This window comes from Crinia signifera, chromosome 1 (assembly GCF_055691185.1).
Source record: "Crinia signifera chromosome 1, ASM5569118v1, whole genome shotgun sequence".
NCBI lineage: Eukaryota > Metazoa > Chordata > Amphibia > Anura > Myobatrachidae > Crinia > Crinia signifera.
Window position 1 is genome coordinate 12,151,202 of NC_139217.1, and position 10,595 is coordinate 12,161,796.

The window sequence follows — 10,595 nt, forward strand, 5'->3', positions numbered from 1 at the left end:
ACAGGTTACAGTACAGTCCCGCGGTGCAGGCAGACGGTAGGAGGAGCTAATGAGACCGTACGGGCACACGTAGTGCTGACTGTATAGGTGATGCATAAGGATGAGGAGAGAGAGAGAGGACAGGTTACAGTACAGTCCCCGCGGTGCAGGCAGAGGGTAGGAGGAGCTAATGTGACTGTATGTGCACACGTAGTGCTGACTGTATAGGTGATACATAAGGATGAGGAGAGAGAGAGAGAGGACAGGTTACAGTACAGTCCCCGCGGTGCAGGCAGAGGGTAGGAGGAGCTAATGTGACTGTACGGGCACACGTAGTGCTGACTGTATAGGTGATGCATAAGGATGAGGAGAGAGGACAGGTTACAGTACAGTCCCCGCGGTGCAGGCAGAGGGTAGGAGGAGCTAATGAGACCGTACGGGCACACGTAGTGCTGACTGTATAGGTGATGCATAAGGATGAGGAGAGAGAGAGAGAGGACAGGTTACAGTACAGTCCCCTCGGTGCAGGCAGAGGGTAGGAGGAGCTAATGAGACCGTACGGGCACACGTCGTGCTGACTGTATAGGTAATGCATAAGGATGAGTAGAGAGAGGACAGGTTACAGTACAGTCCCCGCGGTGCAGGCAGAGGGTAGGAGGAGCTAAGGAGACCGTACGGGCACACGTAGTGCTGACTGTATAGGTGATGCATAAGGATGAGGAGAGAGAGGACAGGTTACAGTACAGTCCCCGCGGTGCAGGCAGAGGGTAGGAGGAGCTAATGTGACTGTACGGGCACACGTAGTGCTGACTGTATAGGTGATGCATAAGGATGAGGAGAGAGAGGACAGGTTACAGTACAGTCCCCGCGGTACAGGCAGAGAGTAGGAGGAGCTAATGTGACCGTATGGGCACACGTGCTGACTGTATAGGTGATGCATAAGGATGAGGAGAGAGAGGACAGGTTACAGTACAGTCCCCGCGGTGCAGGTAGAGAGTAGGACGAGCTAATGTGACCGTACGGGCACACGTAGTGCTGACTGTATAGGTGATGCATACGGATGAGGAGAGAGAGGGAGGACAGGTTACAGTACAGTCCCCGCGGTGCAGGCAGAGGGTAGGAGGAGCTAAGGAGACCGTACGGGCACACGTAGTGCTGAATGTATAGGTGATGCATAAGGATGAGGAGAGAGAGGACAGGTTACAGTACAGTCCCGCGGTGCAGGCAGACGGTAGGAGGAGCTAATGAGACCGTACGGGCACACGTAGTGCTGACTGTATAGGTGATGCATAAGGATGAGGAGAGAGAGAGAGGACAGGTTACAGTACAGTCCCCGCGGTGCAGGCAGAGGGTAGGAGGAGCTAATGTGACTGTATGTGCACACGTAGTGCTGACTGTATAGGTGATACATAAGGATGAGGAGAGAGAGAGAGGACAGGTTACAGTACAGTCCCCGCGGTGCAGGCAGAGGGTAGGAGGAGCTAATGTGACTGTACGGGCACACGTAGTGCTGACTGTATAGGTGATGCATAAGGATGAGGAGAGAGGACAGGTTACAGTACAGTCCCCGCGGTGCAGGCAGAGGGTAGGAGGAGCTAATGAGACCGTACGGGCACACGTAGTGCTGACTGTATAGGTGATGCATAAGGATGAGGAGAGAGAGAGAGAGGACAGGTTACAGTACAGTCCCCCCGGTGCAGGCAGAGGGTAGGAGGAGCTAATGAGACCGTACGGGCACACGTCGTGCTGACTGTATAGGTAATGCATAAGGATGAGTAGAGAGAGGACAGGTTACAGTACAGTCCCCGCGGTGCAGGCAGAGGGTAGGAGGAGCTAAGGAGACCGTACGGGCACACGTAGTGCTGACTGTATAGGTGATGCATAAGGATGAGGAGAGAGAGGACAGGTTACAGTACAGTCCCCGCGGTGCAGGCAGAGGGTAGGAGGAGCTAATGTGACTGTACGGGCACACGTAGTGCTGACTGTATAGGTGATACATAAGGATGAGGAGAGAGAGGACAGGTTACAGTACAGTCCCCGCGGGGCAGGCAGAGGGTAGGAGGAGCTAATGTGACTGTACGGGCACACGTAGTGCTGACTGTATAGGTGATACATAAGGATGAGGAGAGAGAGGACAGGTTACAGTACAGTCCCTGCGGTGCAGGTAGAGGGTAGGAGGAGCTAATGTGACTGTACGGGCACATGTAGTGCTGACTGTATAGGTGATGCATAAGGATGAGTAGAGAGAGGACAGGTTACAGTACAGTCCCCGCGGTGCAGGCAGAGGGTAGGAGGAGCTAATGTGACCATACGGGCACACGTAGTGCTGACTGTATAGGTGATACATAAGGATGAGGAGAGAGAGGACAGGTTACAGTACAGTCCCCGCGGTGCAGGCAGAGGGTAGGAGGAGCTAATGTGACCGTACGGGCACACGTAGTGCTGACTGTATAGGTGATACATAAGGATGAGGAGAGAGGACAGGTTACAGTACAGTCCCCACAGTGCAGGCAGAGGGTAGGAGGAGCTAATGTGACCGTACGGGCACACGTAGTGCTGACTGTATATAGGTGATGCATAAGGATGAGGAGAGAGAGAGGACAGGTTACAGCACAGTCCCCGCGGTGCAGGCAGAGGGTAGGAGGAGCTAAGGAGACCGTACGGGCACACGTAGTGCTGACTATAGGTGACACGTAAGGGTGTGTGGGGGCACACCAAGAGGGCACATATTGGGAAGGTACACCAGACAGGATCAGGATTGATATAGATATAGATATAGATATATGAAAACAATGTGGCACTCCAGAGAATTTGCAAAAAGCACACTTTAATAGCACAATACACCAACATTTTAATGCCTACTTGGGCATTTTTTTGAAAAAAATGCCCAAGTAGGCATTGAAACGTTGGTGTATTGTGCTATTAAAGTGTGCTTTTTGCAAATTTTTTTTGTATCTGCTCCCCACTAATACCCAAATATATACCATAGTGTTCATTCTAGCACCCGCTATGTTTGAAAACCAATGCAGTTCCTGTTCCCTGCCTGGGGTGTCGCTGTCTGCTGTGGTGTTTCTAGTACAGGTCTGATTGGCATATCAGTGATGATGTACAGACCACATGTGGGTTATACGGGGCAGGCATACATACGTGGGTTATACGGGGCAGGCATACATACGTGGGTTATACGGGGCAGGCATACATACGTGGGGTATACGGGGCAGGCATACATACGTGGGGTATACGGGGCAGGCATACATACGTGGGGTATACGGGGCAGGCATACATACGTGGGGTATACGGGGCAGGCATACATACGTGGGGTATACGGGGCAGGCATACATACGTGGGGTATACGGGGCAGGCATACATACGTGGGGTATACGGGGCAGGCATACATACGTGGGGTATACGGGGCAGGCATACATACGTGGGGTATACGGGGCAGGCATACATACGTGGGGTATACGGGGCAGGCATACATACGTGGGGTATACGGGGCAGGCATACATACGTGGGGTATACGGGGCAGGCATACATACGTGGGGTATACGGGGCAGGCATACATACGTGGGGTATACGGGGCAGGCATACATACGTGGGGTATACGGGGCAGGCATACATACGTGGGGTATACGGGGCAGGCATACATACGTGGGGTATACGGGGCAGGCATACATACGTGGGGTATACGGGGCAGGCATACATACGTGGGGTATACGGGGCAGGCATACATACGTGGGGTATACGGGGCAGGCATACATACGTGGGGTATACGGGGCAGGCATACATACGTGGGGTATACGGGGCAGGCATACATACGTGGGGTATACGGGGCAGGCATACATACGTGGGGTATACGGGGCAGGCATACATACGTGGGGTATACGGGGCAGGCATACATACGTGGGTATACGGGGCAGGCATACATATGTGGGTATACGGGGCAGGCATACATATGTGGGTATACGGGGCAGGCATACATATGTGGGGTATACGGGGCAGGCATACATATGTGGGGTATACGGGGCAGGCATACATATGTGGGGTATACGGGGCAGGCATACATATGTGGGTATACAGGGCAGGCATACATATGTGGGGTATACAGGGCAGGCATACATATGTGGGGTATACGGGGCAGGCATACATATGTGGGTATACGGGGTAGGCATACATATGTGGGTATACATGGCAGGTATATATATGTGGGTATACAGGGCAGGTATATATATGTGGGTATACAGGGCAGGTATATATATGTGGGTATGAAGGACAGAGATATATATATATATATATATGTACGTGGTCAGCCTGGCACTCCTCGTGAGTCTGGGTTCATCTGCCGCGGGTGCCTTCCGGTCCGGATAGATAGAGAGTGATACAAAACAAGTAGAGGCACTCCAGCGGGCTTGGTGATCAAACAAAGTTTACTGGAAAACAGACGTTTCAGGGATATACACACCCCTTCTTCAAGTGTTATTGTACACTTGAAGAAGGGGTGTGTATATCCCCGAAACGTCTGTTTTCCAGTAAACTTTGTTTGATCACCAAGCCCGCTGGAGTGCCTCTACTTGTTTTGTATCACTCTCTCTATATATATATATATATATGGATGTATGTTTCCTTGACCCACGGCTGTGAGCTCAAGCTTGGAAGGCACCGCAGCACCTACACCGCGTTCAATTGAGTATCCCCATTGGGACTATATTGCCCATCAGAGTGCCGCCACAGCTACACTATATATATATATGGGTATACAGTGGGTATTTATGGCAGATATGTATGTACACAGGGCAGGTATATATGTGGGTATATATGGCAGGAATGTATGTACATAGGGCAGATATATATGTGGGGTATACAGGGCAGGTATATATATATATAAATAAATATTTGGAAGAGTCCGCACTCAGGGTAGATTGTTGTCATAGGGGGTGCTCCAACAGATGAATGAACATCACAAGGATATAGAAGTATATGAAATGGGCACTCACCAAGGTCTTTAAATTCAGCAAATAAATTTTTATTCATGAAAAGGTAGTACATCCGACGTGACGTTTCGATCAAGAGATCGTCATCAGGAAAGTAACAACACAGGTAACAGGTATCATTTCCAACAACAGGCAACCATCCATGGAGGAGATACAACTGTATAGCCTCACCGGGCCAGTTTAAATACCCTCAGACCGGAAGTGTTCACTTCACTTCCTGGTGTAACACCATAAACGGTACATTATCGCATAAAATCATATATAAAGGGGACAGGGCAATCTGCTGACATGAGCAATACACAATACGGGCAGCGGATGATATCATAATGTAAAACAAAAACATCATATGTCAACAAAAGCGCTGTTTAGCGTTAATCCCTCTAGTTCCGCTAGACCGGAAGTAGAACTTGCGTTCCACCGGTCTGTGTAGCAGAACACTTCCGCGTGTCAGGACTGTCTCAACCCTATAGACGCTAGACCGGAAGTAGAACTAGCGTTCCACCGGTAATAGCGAGGGGAGACTTCCGCGCTCCATTGGACACGTAGTGAACAGTGGTATAGATACCAAAAGTTCAATTTGCGTTACGGCAGTTTAACCAAGCGCAGCATCATGTGTCATAACTAAATCAGAGGAGAACCAATCAGCGGAGTGCAAGGGATGAGCAATTAGAATGGTGTTTGGGTATTTAGAAACCAGCCCGGATGGCCTCACTAATTCTGGCATAATACAAACATCCCTTGCAAATCATCCCTTGCACTCCGCTGATTGGTTCTCCTCTGATTTAGTTATGACACATGATGCTGCGCTTGGTTAAACTGCCGTAACGCAAATTGAACTTTTGGTATCTATACCACTGTTCACTACGTGTCCAATGGAGCGCGGAAGTCTCCCCTCGCTATTACCGGTGGAACGCTAGTTCTACTTCCGGTCTAGCGTCTATAGGGTTGAGACAGTCCTGACACGCGGAAGTGTTCTGCTACACAGACCGGTGGAACGCAAGTTCTACTTCCGGTCTAGCGGAACTAGAGCGATTAACGCTAAACAGCGCTTTTGTTGACATATGATGTTTTTGTTTTACATTATGATATCATCCGCTGCCCGTATTGTGTATTGCTCATGTCAGCAGATTGCCCTGTCCCCTTTATATATGATTTTATGCGATAATGTACCGTTTATGGTGTTACACCAGGAAGTGAAGTGAACACTTCCGGTCTGAGGGTATTTAAACTGGCCCGGTGAGGCTATACAGTTGTATCTCCTCCATGGATGGATACCAGGTTGCCTGTTGTTGGAAATGATACCTGTTACCTGTGTTGTTACTTTCCTGATGACGATCTCTTGATCGAAACGTCACGTCGGATGTACTACCTTTTCATGAATAAAAATTTATTTGCTGAATTTAAAGACCTTGGTGAGTGCCCATTTCATACACATATATATATATATATATATATATATATATATATATATATATATATATATATATATATATATATATATATATATATATATATATATATATATATATATATATATATATATATATATATATATATATATATATATATATTAGAAACAGAGAGCACTCACCAGTCTTCCGGCAGTATGATGCAAATAAAAAACTTTTAATACATCACCACAGTCTCAGTCATATGGTCTGAGACTGTGGTGATGTATTAAAAGTTTTTTATTTGCATCATACTGCCGGAAGGCTGGTGAGTGCTCTCTGTTTCTACTATATACATTGGCTGTACCCCCATGGACTGTGGCCTGAGTGTGGCACCCCAGCAGATGTCTCTTGGAAATTTGTGTGTGCCGGTTCTGCCAAACTACAATATATATATATATATATATATATATATATATATATATATATATATATATATATATATATATATATATATATATATATATATATATGGGTATACAGGGCAGGTGTATATATGTGGGGTATACGAGGCAGGTATATATATGTGGGGTATACAAGGCAGGTATATATATGTGGGGTATACAAGGCAGGTATATATATGTGGGGTATACAAGGCAGGTATAAATGTGGGGTATAAATGTGGGGTATACAGGGCAGGTATATATGTGGGTATATATGGCAGGTATGTGGGTACACAGGGCAGATATATATGTGTGTATACAGGGCAGGTATATACGTGGGTATACAGTGGGTATATATGGCAGGTATATATATGTGGGTATACAGGGCAGGTATATATGTGGGTATATATGGCAGGTATGTGGGTACACAGGGCAGGTCTATATATGTGGGTATACAGGGCAGGTCTATATATGTGGTTATACAGTGGGTATATATGGCAGGTATGTATGTGGGTACACAGGGCAGGTATATATATGTGGGTATACAGGGCAGGTATATATATATGTGGGTATACAGGGCAGGTAAATATATGTGGGGTATACAAGGCAGGTATATATATGTGGGGTATACAAGGCAGGTATATATATGTGGGGTATACAGGGCAGGTATATATGTGGGGTATACAAGGCAGGTATATATATGTGGGGTATACAAGGCAGGTATATATATGTGGGTACACAGGGCAGGTCTATATATGTGGGTATACAGGGCAGGTCTATATATATATGTGGGTATACAGGGCAGGTCTATATATATATGTGGGTATACAGGGCAGGTCTATATATATGTGTGGGTATATAGGGCAGGTATATATATATGTGGGTATACAGGGCAGGTATATATATGTGTTTATACAGGGCAGGTATATATGTGGGTATATATGGCAGGTATGTGGGTATACAGGGCAGGTATATATATGTGGGTATACAGGGCAGGTATATATATATATGTGGGTATACAGTGGGTATATATGGCAGGTATGTATGTGGGTCTACAGTGGGTATATATGGCAGGTATGTGGGTACACAGGGCAGGTCTATATATGTGGGTACACAGGGCAGGTCTATATATGTGGGTACACAGGGCAGGTCTATATATGTGGGTATACAGTGGGTATATATGGCAGGTATGTGGGTACACAGGGCAGGTCTATATATGTGGGTATACAGGGCAGGTATATATATGTGGGTGCACAGGGCAGGTCTATATATGTGGGTACACAGGGCAGGTCTATATATGTGGGTATACATTGGGTATATATGGCAGGTATGTATGTGGGTACACGGGGCAGGCGAGGGGGCTCTGCATGAGTGCGTGCGGGTCTCTCGCCTGTCTCCGTCTCTCCCTCCTTCGGTGCCGGTTCCCCGATCTCATCCTCCCCTGGCGGCTCCGTCCTCCGCTGCCGCCGCCTCACACTGCCTGAGTGAGTATCCCGCAGCAGCGGGCCCGTTACCCGTCCTCCTTCTCCAGCCAATCACAAAGCAACCAGCTGCCTGCCGCCACGCCCTCCTGGTCGGTGATTTGTCCGCATTACTGAGTAAACACCGCCCCCTCTAATTTCTTCGGCGAATCACACGTCTAGAGTCACACAGCCACGCCCTACCAAAGGATGCTACGCTCTAACAGAAGCCCCGCCTTTCAGCACGTGACACAGTTAAAGGGACAGGGAGCACCGCCCAGGTCAGCCACGTGTCTCCTTTTCCTGTGACAATAACAACAATAATACAACTGCAAGAGGGTGATGATACCACTGATACTGCTACTGCCAGGGGGTGATGATACCACTGATACTGCTACTGCCAGGGGGTGATGATACCACTGATACTGCTACTGCCAGGGGGTGATGATACCACTGATACTACTACTGCCAGGGGGTGATGATACCACTGATACTGATACTGCCAGGGGGTGATGATACCACTGATACTGCTACTGCCAGGGGGTGATGATACCACTGATACTGCTACTGCCAGGGGGTAATGATACCACTGATACTGCTACTGCCAGGGGGTGATGATACCACTGATACTGCTACTGCCAGGGGGTGATGATACCACTGATACTGCTACTGCCAGGGGGTAATGATACCACTGATACTGCTACTGCCAGGGGGTGATGATACCACTGATACTGCCAGGGGGTGCTGATACCACTGATACTACTACTGCCAGGGGGTGATGATACCACTGATACTGCTACTGCCAGGGGGTGATGATACCACTGATACTACTACTGCCAGGGGGTGATGATACCACTGATACTACTACTGCCAGGGGGTGATGATACCACTGATACTACTACTGCCAGGGGGTGATGATACCACTGATACTGCTACTGCCAGGGGGTGATGATACCACTGATACTGCTACTGCCAGGGGGTGATGATACCACTGATACTGCTACTGCCAGGGGGTGATGATACCACTGATACTACTACTGCCAGGGGGTGATGATACCACTGATAATGCTACTGCCAGGGGGTGATGATACCACTGATAATGCTACTGCCAGGGGGTGATGATACCACTGATACTGCTACTGCCAGGGGGTGATGATACCACTGATACTACTACTGCCAGGGGGTGATGATACCAGTGATACTGCTACTGCCAGGGGGTGATGATACCACTGATACTGCTACTGCCAGGGGGTGATGATACCACTGATACTACTACTGCCAGGGGATGATGATACCACTGATACTGCTACTGCCAGGGGGTGATGATACCACTGATACTGCTACTGCCAGGGGGTGACGATACCACTGATACTGCTACTGCCAGGGGATGACGATACCACTGATACTACTACTGCCAGGGGGTAATGATACCACTGATAATGCTACTGCCAGGGGGTGACGATACCACGGATACTGCTACTGCCAGGGGATGACGATACCACTGATACTACTACTGCCAGGGGGTGATGATACCACTGATAATGCTACTGCCAGGGGGTAATGATACCACTGATAATGCTACTGCCAGGGGGTGATGATACCACTGATACTACTACTGCCAGGGGGTGATGATACCACTGATACTACTACTGCCAGGGGGTGATGATACCACTGATACTGCTACTACCAGGGGGTAATGATACCACTGATACTACTACTGCCAGGGGGTAATGATACCACTGATACTGCTACTGCCAGGGGGTAATGATACCACTGATACTACTACTGCCAGGGGGTGATGATACCACTGATAATGCTACTGCCAGGGGATAATGATACCACTGATAATGCTACTGCCAGGGGGTAATGATACCACTGATACTGCTACTGCCAGGGGGTGATGATACCACTGATACTGCTACTGCCAGGGGGTGATGATACCACTGATAATGCTACTGCCAGGGGGTGATGATACCACTGATAATGCTACTGCCAGGGGGTGATGATACCACTGATACTGCTACTGCCAGGGGGTGATGATACCACTGATACTGCTACTGCCAGGGGGTAATGATACCACTGATACTGCTACTGCCAGGGGGTGATGATACCACTGATACTGCTACTGCCAGGGGGTGATGATACCACTGATACTGCTACTGCCAGGGGGTGATGATACCACTGATACTACTACTGCCAGGGGGTGATGATACCACTGATACTACTACTGCCAGGTGATGATGATACCACTGATACTGCTACTGCCAGGGGGTGATGATACCACTGATACTGCTACTGCCAGGGGGTGATGATACCACTGATACTACTACTGCC

General features: G+C 48.4%; 1 protein-coding gene across 1 annotated transcript in view; it reads right to left on the minus strand.

Annotated features, from left to right (window-relative positions):
• Positions 1 to 8,350, minus strand: part of LOC146063325 (rho-related BTB domain-containing protein 2-like) — a 40,284-nt gene extending 31,934 nt beyond the window's left edge. The window contains exon 1 of the mRNA XM_083175643.1: positions 8,192 to 8,350. The gene's annotated coding sequence lies outside the window, so the exon portion shown is untranslated. The remainder of the gene's footprint in view (positions 1 to 8,191) is intronic.
• Positions 8,351 to 10,595: the final 2,245 nt, after the last annotated feature.